General features: G+C 36.4%; 1 protein-coding gene across 4 annotated transcripts in view; it reads right to left on the bottom strand.

Annotated features, from left to right (window-relative positions):
• The window catches only part of kcna4 (potassium voltage-gated channel, shaker-related subfamily, member 4), a 40,228-nt gene that overhangs the window by 17,695 nt on the left and 7,422 nt on the right, over window positions 1-15,111 (bottom strand). The window lies entirely within an intron of this gene.

The following is a 15,111-nucleotide window of genomic DNA, read 5'->3' on the forward strand; positions in this document are numbered from 1 at the left end:
TTTGAGGATTTTTCTCCATATAGTGGACTTCAATGGTCTCCAAACGGTTGAAGGTAAAAATTACAGTTTCAGTGCAGCTTCAAAGGGCTTTAAACGATACCAGATGAGGAATAAGGATCTTATCTAGAGAAACGATCTGTCATTTTCTTAAAAATTTTTAAATATATGCGCTTTATATAAACAAATGATCGCCTTCAAGTGGTTCTGCCTTACGCTGTATGTCCTACGCCTTCCCTATTCTACTTACAGAAAAAACGGAACTGGCGCCACGTTCGTTCTGTAAGTTGAATATGGAAGGTGTAGGACATTCAGCGTAAGCTTTTTGAAGAATACAGAAGTGCGGTTTCGGCAGAACCACTTGAAGGCGATCATTTGTTTATATAAAGCGCATACATTTAAAAAATTTTTAGAAAATGACCAATCGTTTCGCTAGATAAGACTCTTATTCCTCGTCTGGTATCGTTTAAAGCTCTTTGAAGCTGCACTGAAACTGTAATTTTTACCTTCAACTGTTTGGAGACCATTGAAGTCCACTATATGGAGAAAAATCCTGGAATGTTTTCCTCAAAAACCTTCATTTCTTTTCAACTGAAGAAAGAAATACATAAATATCTTGGATGACATGGGGGTGAGTAAATTATCATGAAATTTTAATTAGAAAGTGAACTAATCCTTCAAACGCACAGTAGTTCTGCCTCAAATGCATACCATATAATAATAATAATAATAATAAATAAACACAAAATAATAATAATAATAAATAGTACTTGATTAAAAAATATTACAATTTCAGTTGATGAAATCTGCCTAAAATGTTGCAGCTGATGGGTGATGGACAGTCGATGGACCCATTGTTGGTGCATTCAAACCAAAGAAGCGATAATATTGTATGCTGATGGATTGTCAGCTTGCGATTTCAAGCTGTTGCAGCTGATAGACATTTTTTCAGCATTGAGTGAAGGTGAGTGGGAGGTCTTGAGAGAGTTTTTATCAGCGTCAGGCATCTTCATCATGCTGTTGCCCAGTGCATGCTGAAAACACCCTTTGCATAACACTTCATTCCTGCATAACACCTGCACGCAGCCATGTGCTTATTTGCGATTCAACAGTCACTGCCTTTGATATTACCTCACAAAGTGAATTTAAAAGCCATTGATTTTTCTCCTTCTGCCCTAGCAGCCTATGATTCAGCTGTCAGCGTCTAAGCTGCACAGTCGTTGGATTAAAATGCTTTCTCTGCCTCCTCCAAACACAAATTCACATATACACACTCACACATAAGCATGCACATAAACACACGTATGTATGCACGAATCAATAATGCTTTACCTGACATTATCTGTTGCAGGAATACTTAGTTCTGTCGTATGCACTGAGGCATAGCGTTATGCATTTCGTGTTTGGTTATTGCAATTTGTGACAGATGAATGAATACTCTCAGGGCTCAAGATGCCATTTACATTAGCAGTCAGGCTAATAAAAATGAATAAAGCGACTGTGGTTGGATCACATGTAGCTGCATATATTGCGGCTACAGAGAATGGAAAACAAATAAAAGGAATTTTCAATGAGAGAAAGAAAAGAATCCTTAAAGAATCAACCTCTTTGAGGAATTAAAGAGACAAAACTGCTATTCTAACGCAATACCAATATAGATGTAGACTGCCTTTTAACTTATTATCTAGCAGAAATGTTTTAAAATTTTACAGTATGTCAGCACAATTTTATGAAATGTCTTGCTTCAAAGTCTCAAGCATTCGCTTTACTGTCTGGACAATCCACTTTATATAAAGCCTGCTTCATCTACACGGGTATTTGAAGCATAAGAGTATTTCTAGAGTGAGACAAATCTCCCTCACAAGCTCACAATGAGCACTGCAGTCTACTGCCATTTTTCAAACATCATATAAATGAAATCAGGGCAGCTAGGTGGTGGGAGATACAAGCAAGATGTAAAGTGCAATGTCACCAAAGAGAGAACGAATGTTGTGTGACAAGACCTAAACAAGTATATGCTGGAAAGATTTGAGGAAAAAAGAATCTAGCTGTATCTAAAAGTGTGTGCTTAACATTATAAAGGTAGAAAGAATTAAGTTGTTATATTGTTCTTGTCAATTACAGTATAAGCTTATTACACATTTATCTTAAGAAGAGTCATTTAATAAAAAATGTATGATTTCCTTAAAGTCTTTGCAAACAAATATTCCATTGCACAGGGGTAGAATAACATGAATAATACTTTAGATATTTAAAATGATTCATAGCCTTTTATCTTCAGATTCTCCACATCTGAAATGACTTTCACTTTAGGCTGATATCACAAATCCCTCCAACTCCAACCACCTGGCTTCATTCTGATTTGTAACACCCCTTTTAATGATCCAATCAATTCCTGGAGAACAAAATCAAGTCTCATCCTATATTATTTTTTGTCAAGTATTCTGTTTCTGATTACAGAAGAGAAATAGGTTGCAAGCGTCTTGAAACTGCTCCTTTGGAGCGCCCACATTAACGCGTTACTGAACCCAATGCCGTAGGTTTACAATCACAGAGGTCCCATATTTGAGCTATAGTTAGGGAGATTTGGGGGCATGGTCCCCTGAGAAAATTTTGATTTCTCTGATCTACATATGTGCATTTAAGACATTTGAAGGCCAAAAAACAAAAACAAAAAATTGTATAATAATAGCTTTAAAACCATGTCAGTGCCTTAGTGAAGAATAAATATACCAAAATGAATGGTATTAATAAATACATTTATTTTATGCTAAGTGTACTACAAATACATTTATTTATGTACTTAATATACCCTGCAATTGTACTTTTGGTATACTAAATTAATATACTTCAAGTCTGCTAAATTAGAACAACTAATTTTGTACTTAATGCCCTTTAGTTATCCGGAAATAGTGCTGAGGTCCAACTAAAGCTATATTCAGGCTAAATATATTTGATTGTGCTAAACTGGAACTACTGCAAGTATACTTTAGGTACACTTTAAATATCTTGCATTTAAAGACTGATATTATACAGTTATCATACTATCCTTACTAATAGTGATATTAAAACACATTTAATATTAAGAAATGTGCATTGTGCAATAAGGAAGTACTCTAAATAAAGATACATTATAATATTAATATCAGTAAGTCTCAAGTGATATGTCAGTAAATATGTTAATGGATTTGTACTACACTTTCTTTTTCTCTTAGTCTCCTTATCTTGCCCTGTCTCTTCCCCACCTAAAGCTAAACTTTGACTGATTGTCTTTTCATTTTCGTCTGTGTCAGTGAAGTAAATATAGGGTCAACAATAGGGTTTACGAATAATTTTCTTAGAAAAGTTAATTTACTGAAGGCTACCAGGAAAGCTAAGTTCACTAAATTCATTCACAATATGCACACATTCATTATTAATCTTATGCCTAATATGATGAAAATGGCTTTGTTAATGTTTCTTGTCCCCTCACATTAGTTACCAATAATTACATTACACAATCACATAAATTATATAGGCCTATTTTCAATTCAAAATGGCGAAATGAGAAAAAAATGTATTAGTTTGCATCCCTGATTATTTTTGTTGATCATTTAACATTTATATTCTAAAACAGCTGTTAAATATGAAATGTTTAGTTTAGCTACTTGCATCTTATCTTGGTGCTGTGCAATATTCTTGCAGCACTAATGTAGAGATAATGTATTATGCAATTATTTCACGACCTTTATTATATACACCTCGGAAAAAATACAGAGGTCCGGACCTCGGTGACCTCATAGCTGGCTGTGGCCATAACTGTAAGGAAAGACCTAAAACTGGACATTTCAACACATTTCTATGATTTACTTAAAATCCTCTTATTACTGTTAATATTAGAATCAAAAGTGTATAATTATCGTCGGTACACAAATCAGCTAATTGTGTAATTCTTATAGAAACATACAGGACAAACACACACACAGTGTCATTGTGGTTAACTGTGCTAAGCTGAGGCAAGAGACTTTGCATTATTTAAGCGACAGGGAGAAACTTGTCAAAATCCATGTGGAAAGAGGGCAGCAGCTGCCGTGATGAGCTGTGCTTGGGGATCCAGCCTTCTCTCAGACAGTAAGGAGAAGGAAAGCACTTAAGTGCTCTACATGTTGCATGCAGCAAAGCCTGAGGGAGCGACAGGGATATCATGAGTTTACTGCCACACTGCAATGAATATGGAATCAGTATAAACAATACAGGTAACTGAGCGAGAGAACACAGCAAGCAAGACGGATTTTGAGTGATGGAGGGGGAAAAGACCTGCATCATATAGGCAGGTTTAAGAAGTGCCGGGCAGGGGCACGGCTCCTCGAGTGGCCAGTGCTGAAAATGTTTTACTGTTGTGGAATGAGCGTGTGAATAAAATTAAGAAAATGAATGACCGTTGTGGGTAGAATGGTTTAGAAATCTACCCTTTTCATTCTGTGCCTTAAACTTGACTGTTTCCATGACAACCAGTGTTTTTTTCTATATATTTTTCTTATGACGATTCTGCCTGCGATACACTGTTTCCCGCAATTGTGATTACTCTGCAAATATATTTATGTCCCTTCAGCTCAGTAAAAAGTTCTGCGTAAACATACCTTTCTCATATATGTGCCCAGAGTTCAAAATTAACACTTGACAAGTGTCAAATTAAAGAAAATCTGACTCAAATTTACTTAACATTTGACTGGTAGCTTTATTAGGAGCTGTAACGTAATGCATTGTTTCAGTGCCAAAAACGATAGATTCCTCGCTGTTTTTGTACTTGACATAAGTGACATAAGTGAATCAAATGTAAGACATACAACTGTACTACACTCTACTAAAGTGACTGTATAATAACGATTGGTGTGTGTTTATATACACAAAGTTCTCCTACTCTGATCTTTCTGGACACGACGTTCTGTTCGCTCATAAAGAGATGAGCTCATAAAGTGACTGTCGAGTCCTGCACTTCTTCTAACAACTAAGCTTTTTTATAGAACTGCATGTCGTGACACATTAGTTGCATTAAAGGGTTAGTTCACCCAAAAATGAAAATTCTGTCATTTATTACTCACCCTCATGTCATTCCACACCCGTTCATCTTCGAAACACAAATTAAGATATTTTTGATGAAATCCGAGAGGTTTCTTTATCCCCCATAGACAGCAACTTAACCACCACTTTCGGTCCAGAAAGGAACTAAAGACATCATTAAAATAGTTCATGTGACTACAGTGGTTCAACCTTAATTTTATGAAGTGACGAGAATACATTTGTGCGCAAAAACAAAACAAAAATAAAGACTTTTTTCAACAATATCTTCTCTTCTATGTCATTCTCCTACATTGTTTACATCCATCGCTTCCAGGTTCTATGTCAGGATGCCGACTCAGTATTGGCTGACGCTGTTCACATGAGCAGCACGACGCATGCATGTGATGCTGACACAGGAGCCGGCCAATAATGAGTCAGCGTTCTGACGAAGAACCTGGAAGCGCTTCATTCTCGTCGCTTCATAACATTAAGGTTGAACCACTGTAGTCACATGCACTATTTTAACAATGTCTTTACTACCTTTCTGGGCCTTGAAATTGGTTATGACGTTGAGGTCTTTCGGAGGCCAGAAAGCTCATGGATTTCATCAAAAATATCTTAATTTGTGTTCTGAAGATGAACGAAGGTCTTACGGGTGTGGAAAGACATGAGGGTGAGTAATTAATGACAGGATTTTCATTTTTGGGTGAACTAACCCTTTAAGCCACCAACACGGGTATATAATTATTATGAGAGAGAGAATTTCACACAGAGACTGGCCAATATAATAGTGACACTCTTTTTTCTAATGTAAATTCATGCTTAATTTCCATCTGAGGTTTTATCAACATTGCACTAAACAAGAAAACAAGACTATAATATTCACGTTTATATTAACATACTATTTAATAGAATCGAGTCACATCAAAAGCTCATCAAGCTTATGCCTTTTTTTAATTCACTGCCTTCAAAATAAACATTCACTAACTCCTTCAGTGAAAACACCCTTGAACAAAAGAAACTCTGCCTGTTATCTATATCATCTAGTTATTGGGCAAAACCTAACAAATAAACAAAGCAACAATCAAGTTCTGCTTCCTCTCTCATTCTCCCTCAAACACACACACATAACTCTGGAGGTAGTACCATAAAATAGATTTTAGCTAAGGTTTCCATGGCAACATTAACATTTCCGCCCCCCAAACTAAGACAGCTTTATAGCAATACAGAGGCTGGTAGAGGGTGGGAGAATGGAAAGGGAAGAAAAAAACTCTCCCTCCATTCCTGCAGACAGAACAACAAGGGGGAAGTCAATCATCTTGCTAGGCCTCATCTGTCTATCTGTCTGTAACACTAGAGTGGGGAAGGAAAGAGTCTTATTTGAATAAATATGTAAAGTTTGCAGATACATTTTGGCAGAGACTGCATACAAGCAAACAAGATAAAATGCAAGACATTCATTCTAATACATCAATGATTTAATTTAGTGCATTTCAAGTTTTAACCCACAAACTAGAAAGACACTAAATGAAATAATTGATGTATTAGAATGAATGTATTGTAAACTAGAGTTATTACTTGGGTAGTTTATTCTTGTGTAGTTTAAATTATTGTAAACACATCTGGAACTTACAATAGGAAGAATCAAAAACAGTTTCGAAACTCATGGCAGGTGATTGGTTATCATGTCACCTCATTACATTCACAGTGTAAATCTGGATGGGACTTTTATTTAATGATCACAAATTAATGTCATCTCACTTAGTCTGTTCCTCAACCATGAAACTATCTCTTGTAAAGTAAAATGTGTTTTTCTTTGAAGACAACATTACCAAAACAACAAATATGTTTTTATAGTATTTTTTCAAGTGTTACAAGAAAAATTTTTTTTGTTATAAACAGATTTGCAGTAGGTCCCTGTGATGGTCTTCCACAAGCAAATCTGCATTAAATGTTTGGTTAGCAGAACAACTAAATGAAGCAACTAAAAAAAAACTCTCCTGAGAAAAGCCATAGATGCTCTTGTACCCACCGCAGCAGTACTATAAATAATAATAACAAAAAACACATTAGTCTCCGTTTATACTAACATCAGTGTGTCTGTCCCACAGAGAGACAGGAAGCGATGGCTAATTCCAGAGGCCTAGACTGCAGTTTCTCAGCCTGCTCTCTGGGGGCAGCATGACAAGCCAATTAAAGCACAGGAAACCCACCAAGATAAACATTCAGACCAGAATTATCACAACAATGAAGACTTCCTTGCTCAGCAAGAGGAGAAACTTAAATGGCTGTCCAGTGCTAGAAGCTGATAGGTTATTTCAGCTGCTATATCTTAAGATCCATAGACAACATGCAGGAAATTATGAGCCTGCTTGTGCAGCAGCATCCTGCATTTACAGCTCAGCAGTTTCCATGCTGTATTTCCAAGTGCACGAATGTCAGAAGGTCACTGACTCCCGCTTGGCTTCTCTGTCTGCCTATAACCGGCAAACAGAGCAGGAATTACATCAGGGCATAGTCAGTCCCGTTTGTAATTCCTTTCTCCTGATGAGTGTGTATGTGTGCTCTGGATTGGAGATGGTCTATAATGCAGAGCAAGGCCACGTACCTCCCCAGGACACTACAATGTCACATCTTGAAAAATGGTGTCATTTAGAGGGAATGGATGGTTGAATAACTTGACAAGGAAGGACAAGAAACTGAATTGTTATACAATTCGATCTTATGCATTTGGGAAATGTGTCTTTGCAGTGATGCAACTAATAACTAGGGGTGTAACGCATCATTTGTTTTGCCAATACACCACCGATAACAAGTACAGGTGTGTTCAGACCATTGATTCAGTTGGTAAACTAACTCAATGCAATGGCCACTAGAGAAACAAATATGGAAGCTTGTTTCCGCCACTGAATAAATTTAAAATTATTTATTCTGTGGTGGAAACAAGCTTCCATAAACAAATTAATTTAATGTGCACTAAGTAATTTATTGATGCCAGTGGTCACCATGGACTTTACGCTGACCTCTAACAGAGCGGATGCAGGATCACGCTAACTTCCATTGTAGAAATGCACTATTCGCAAGTCAGTGACATGAAATTTATTCCACAAGTGTCCAATAACAGCAGGGTTACCTTGGTAAAGTGAGTAACATTTGGCTAGTCATGTGATATTAATATGTCTGCCCCCCATGAAGGTACCCACTGTATGTTAGCTCATCTATTATTAAAGTGAATACCATGTGAATGTACATGAATTTAACGATGAACATATTTTTTTCAAATGTATTATTCATTTCTTTGTGTATAACTTTTTAATTCAGAATTGATTGAGCACAAAATTGAGTCTTTAAACTTCATCTTCATTGTCTATAAAAATGCAATGTGGCAGGCTTTAAAAACAAGTGGCTTTGAGGTAACCCAAACTCAACTAAAAGCTGATTATTTCACATTTACATTATATTAATATTATTTAGATTATATTATATATAGATTGGTATTTTCTCTATCTCAGGCCATGCTGTTTGTTTTGAATTATTTGTTGTGTTCCAAGTAGCCTATATTGCTTAGTAGAAAATGCTTTTCCTTTTAAGTTACTTTTGGTGCAATAATATTCTGAAATAGTCTGTCCTTCTTTGTCTTGGTTAAGATACATTAGGGAATCATATAAAAGTATCGTAATTCAGATCGATTTGCTGTCAACTCTAATAACTACATTTATATACATACATATATATATATATATATATAACTATATATATATAAATGATTAGATCCTTTAAAATTGAGGTATTGAGAATAAGATTTTGAAATCTCTCCAATTCCAGAAATGTTCTAGCACATGCCAAGTTCAATTGTGATGATGATATAATGATGTTTGGTATGCTAGAAATGTCTTTTTCAGGGATTGCCTTCGATCTTCACTCTTCTTATTTAAATTACAGTTTATTCTTGTTCAAAACTGACAACAACTTTAGTCATTTTTTACTACGTATCTGGCATCTAGTGATATTCAGATTGTACTGTTTATCATATATTGAGCAATCCTGAAGCATCAGTCATTTTTTCCACAATATCTTGAGAACAGGATTTACTCTGAGCAGAATTAAATTGCATTGCCTATCCTATTCCTTCAGCATTATTGCCATTCTGAAGTGTGTTCTCAAGCATATGTCGGTCAAATGAAAGACAACTCAAGTAGATATTGCTTGCAGTATACTAAGGAACTACATACGTATATAGTCAAAATATAATTCGACACAAAATGGCAGGTCAGCTGGAGGGAACATCTGTTTCATTTCCAATTGAAATGTTATCATTAATTGCATGTTATCACACTACAGCAATGAACTAGGTTGTCATATGACACAGACGTACTACCAATCATTTTCTAAATAGCTTCGGGAGCTTTTGGAATTGTCTTTTGATTACTTTTTCAATCACTTGCTCTTCTTCTTGCTGGATGTGAATGCAGAAAGCAGACATGATATGCTGGCCTCTGCTAAGGTCATGAAGTTTGTTAGAGCGTCCCATTGCGTGCGTCCCATCTTGGGTCTCTCATCAGAGGGGTCAGTCCTATTAGTACAGACAATGCACCCTGACCCTCCGGGCATAAGCCGTCAGATAAGAGAAACACAACCCAACAAGACAGAATTGCTCAGCAACACACACATCCTGACCTCCAGTGCCCTGCCCAATGGGAGTGTTATTAAACCCCGAAGGGAAGTGTTTTTGTCTATGTGTGTGTGTTTGTGCGAGCTCGTGACAAGTCAACCACACAAACAAACATGTCAAGGAGGGATATGCTGACAACAAAAGAGCTGAGCTTTAAAGTTCCTCATGGAACACAAGCGGGAGCAAAGGAATATTTGTTCAACAAGTCTATTCTTCCACACATTTAGGTGCAGAGTCACTCCGTCTGTATTCCAGGAAAATATGAGTATTTTAACTCAGCAGGCATGACTTAAGGGTGAAAGACCCTGTTAGAAGCACTAAATCTTCCCTGAATCAACTCTTGGAGCAATGACGTGACACTTATTTCCTGTCCTATCTGTTAATTTATTCCAAATACATTAAAAGGACAAAATTACACATACAATGACTGAATACATCTATTCTTTGATAGGCATGTTTTTATTTCTGGATTACAATGACCCTTTTGAAAACAAAATAAAACTGTCCTGATATCATACTGAAGGAAAAAAAAAAGCCTAATTAAAAGAAATTCTTGACAATAAAATATTTTATTTTTATTTACAGTTGCAATAAAAATTATTCAACCCCCTTAACCTGCAAGACATTTTGCTGATGAAAGCAACATTTTATGAAAACAATTCATTACAGGCATCAGTAAACTATTATACAAAGTTTATTAATACACATTTGAGTGATTCCGAGAATGTAAAGTTTATGAAAAAAGAAAAAAAATCAAACTGGCTCTAAACATACGTGTACAAAATTATCATACGTGTACAGAATCTTTTGTTCTTTATAACCTCCAATAAACACTGCCTGTAAGTGCTTAGAAGCTTCTGTCACCACCCTAATGCAATCTTGGCCCATTCCTCGCTTGAAAAAGCTTCCCGATCACTGATAGTCTTTGGTTTCCATGTTAACACTGATTTCTACAAATTCCACCAAATATTTTGAATGAGATTTCAATCTGGAGACTGTACAGGCCACTCAAGAATATTCATGACTGATCCCTGAACCAGGCTTAAGTAGATTTGGATGTATACTTTTGGACGGCTGTCCTGCAGGAAAGTCCATCGATCCTCAAGCTTCAGTCTCTGCACCGAAGGCATCACCATCTCTGCCAAAATGGCTTGATACTTCAAAGAATTCATGATGTCCTTCATTCAATCAAGATTTCAACTTCCTGCAATAGCAAAGAGCCCCCATAACAAGACTGGACCACCTCCATGTTTGACCATGGAGATGGTGTTCTTCTGCTCAGTGTTCAGTTATCTGGAAGCTTTTTCAAGTGAGGAATGGGTCAAGATTGCAGTAGAGAGGTGACAGAAGCTTCTAAGCACTTACAGGCAGCGTTTATTGGAGGTTATAAAGAACAAAAGATTCTGCACAAAATTTGACTTTTGGGGGTTGAACAATTTTGTACACATAAAATTTTGTCTTGCAGGTTAAGGGGGTTGAATAATTTTGATTGCAACTGTAATAGAAAAAAATGCTTATTGTTCAAATCAAAGTCATGAGGCGCAACTATGCAGAAACACGCTGGGGGGAGGGGGAACATAAAACAGGAAATGATATAATAGAGAGGACCCCTGCAGACCCTCATGACTGTGTGTCAAGGCCAATAAGTATCTTAAAATATCACATAATTTGACCTTTGCATGACAAAGCAAGGTTAGTTCTAGTTATAAAATGTCATGTGATGTAACTACACTAAAACATAATGATTATTTATACAGTATACGCGATTAAAGTGTTTAATCTAATTAATTACATGATGTGGTGATTAATTAATCTAATTAATCGCACATCAAATTTGGCTGAGAAATTACCCCAAAAGATAATATAAAGGGATATTTCACCCAAAAATTAAAATTCTGTCATCATTTACTTAACCTCAACTTGTTCCAAATCTGAATACATTTCTTTGTTCTGTTGAAAACAAAGAAAGATATTTTGAAGAATGTTTGTATCCAAACAGTTGTAGGGCACCACTGACTTCCATAGTATTTTTTCCATAATATGGAAGCCAATAGTTCCCCACAAATGTTTGTGGTTCTAAGGGGGTTCTAAAGGCTACATCATGTTCGTCACCAATCAACTGCATGAAAAGTAAAATGACCTACGTCGTGTGTGTTAAATGCGTTAAATAATTTCATTTGCATTATTTTCCATAATTAATTAAATTAACAGCCCCAATATTTATATATATATATATATGCCACATTTTCCTTAAAATGTCTTAAAAATATATCAAAACTATATGAAACCAACATAGACAAAGAGTTTTTCTTCCTTTTAAAAGATTTTCTTGATCATGGTCAATCTTAAACGTCACTGACCCTCTTGTCTGCAGGACTCTGGATTAAACCAAACTCCCTCTACACTGGCACCATCAAGCCCTGTGATCCTAAAACCCCAGTTTGTACCCCTCTGGGCATAAACATGTACCTCTGTCATTAAGTTGTTAAACATTGCTCTACACAGAACAAGAAGTAATGCTAATTTGTCAGCTGCATCACACCACCTGTGCTTGGGGCCACACAATGCACTTGACACTAACAACGGTTCAGAGGACAACACTTAACAGCAGAAATAAAATCGCTAATTTAAAAGGTTACATAAGGGTAACTATAGCTTGTGTTTTTTTGCCCAACCGATTTTAACACCTGCAGTTCTGTTGTGTATACTGCCCAGATGTACAGGGAGAAGATGAGGGGATTACAGAGTGAAAAATCTGCCATGACAACCCAGTTTCTAATCTATAGTGCTGTTTATTTTCCCATCATCCGCTAAGCCCCAGTTTATGTGTGGGTATGGTGATCAAGCCAAATACAGCTACACTTCTGTGTCATACTACACACATCATGCACGGCGGCTAATTAATGCCCTGAGTGGAGTGACGCTGATTGCTTTCGGTTGGACTAATGCCACATTATTCTGGCCCTCCACACTGCTCAAATGCCAGTCTTGATATTTACAGAGAGTCAGTGTTTTGGGAGTGAGTGCTGCTACACTGATCTATCAATATGGCAAAATGTCTTTCATAGTCATGGGTGATTGATATTAGGAAATCTAGTTTAATATCCATTTACTGTGGCATTGAACCTGATATTTATGAAGGTGATGTGGGTGAAGAGTTTTATTGATTTATTACACTCTCGCAGACAAGCAATCGCACACATACGGACCTACATTTTAAACAAATAACATGCATTGTGAACTGTATAGTCCATTGATCTCGCATGAATTACATTCTGTTTTTCGTCTCTGAGGGGGGCTGCACAAATGGAGGGATATGCTTCCACCCTGTAGTACTTATTTTACAATGACTGTGAAAGAAGGATAAGAGGAGGCAAATGGAAGGAACAGAGACAAAAAAGAGGAAGACAGATTGAGAGAAGATGCCAAATAATAAAGTGTGAAAAAGAAGCCAACTTTTAGTTTGGTAAATGCAAGACCTGGATTACAGCACAACAGACTGTTTTCAAAAATATCCTCAGAAGTTGAAGCAGATTCAGCTTTTGGACTCAACGAATCATTAACAACAACATTTAGGCCCAGAGAAACTGCTCAAGATGGGCAACAGTCATTACTTCACAGCCCAAAAATGTTCAGCACTGCAAATAACTAGCGCTGTGAAGTACTGGTGCAATCCAATATGAACTACACCAGCAGAAAATGAAGATACAGAGCTAGCGTACCACCTCTCCACGGGCTATGCAACATTAACCTGTAAACGAGTGCTTAATAGCCTGGGTTATCATGAATATGAGTGCCTGTGCGGATATGTGCAAAAGTACTGCATGACTCAGCAAGCAGAATCCCATAATGTTTAAGGACTATCAATATATCCTCATTTACTAAATATCATATCAGATTTCACCAGTAAACCTAAAGATTTAGTACAAAGACTACTCAATACCACTTTTTATTTAGTGCAATGGGACAGTCAATACACTCCCATAACAGTGCAAACAATAACACACAAAATCAGAGGGCATGAAAAAAAAAGTATATCATATACACCACTCTATTCTCTTTCTCGTAGATAGATAGATAGATAGATAGACAGACAGACAGACAGACAGACAGACAGACTGCAAAGGTGGACTAACACAACCCAAATGTAAAGCACGTCAGCATTTACATTGAGTGTTTAAATACTAAATATTAAAGTCAAGTGAATTACTGGTCACAACCGATTTTACATCCATAATATGATGTGTTTCGAAGCAGGATATTTACCAATTAAACGTAAAGCAGATATGGAGTTTATCTAGCTAGAATTTTGGTCATGTTGGGTTTAACGAATATGAGCTTGTTAAAACTATTAAAATATTAGACTGTTAAAATGACCTGATAGTCAGTGCAAAATAAGTGATGTAAAAAAAGGAAAGTCATTTCACAGCAAGAGCTAAGTAATGTTATTGACTTTTGATTAAAGATTACGAAGACTTCAAAGATTTTTACCAAGCACCAATAAATCATTAATAAAAGCAGGAATGTAGCAGTAAATAAGAAATAAAGTAAGTATGGAAAAATATTAATAAAGTAAATAGGGTTCAGAGTTAAAAGATTTGCATAACTATAAACTATATGCATGGTCATATAGACAGCAAAAGTATGCTTAAAACATATATTTTACTTAAAGACAGAGCACACTGCCTGTAATTTAATGTCATTATTATATAACTTGTTATCTACTAAGCTGTAAGAGGATCACTACTGAAAAGGGACACTGTACATTGTGTGCATAGTTTATAGAGGTGACAGCATTAACAGCGGATAAATGCCAGTTCTCTGTTACTTTTTCTTCTTACGGTTTCTTGTAACAAGTCGATAGATTAACATGCAGAAAAGCAAGGCACTTATGAGAATCTACTATCAAGTGTGAATATTTTACACAAGTACACAGTGGCCAAGTAATCGTGTTGTTGTGGGAGATATGCAGGCCGAGGGAGGCCATAGTTATCTCCCTGTAGTGTGTGCTAAGAGTATGTCTTATTAATGACAAAATATCGGTTTACTGGAGATTAAATGGCAATTATCTTGTCTACAAAAACGGTAACAGCTATTATGACATCAGAAAATGAAGCTCGGAAGACTTAATGAGCAATGAGGATTTTTGGATTCCGAGGGAACACAGCACGGTTAGTCGTCTCTTTGACAATAAGCCCCTTGTTGCTAAGCAATTGATGGCATTGTTGATATATTATTATGAAGCGAGAAAACATGAGATCTGATCACGAATGCATGCCGAGATCACGTGGAACACCTGTTCCTAGCCCTAACAGACAACTATAGGTCCACGCAGATGCGTAAACACCTGGAAGCCGTGTAAAACTGAGCGTGAATAATGACAACATGATTGCAATGTGACT

Source organism: Ctenopharyngodon idella, chromosome 7 (assembly GCF_019924925.1).
Source record: "Ctenopharyngodon idella isolate HZGC_01 chromosome 7, HZGC01, whole genome shotgun sequence".
In the NCBI taxonomy this organism is placed as follows: domain Eukaryota; kingdom Metazoa; phylum Chordata; class Actinopteri; order Cypriniformes; family Xenocyprididae; genus Ctenopharyngodon; species Ctenopharyngodon idella.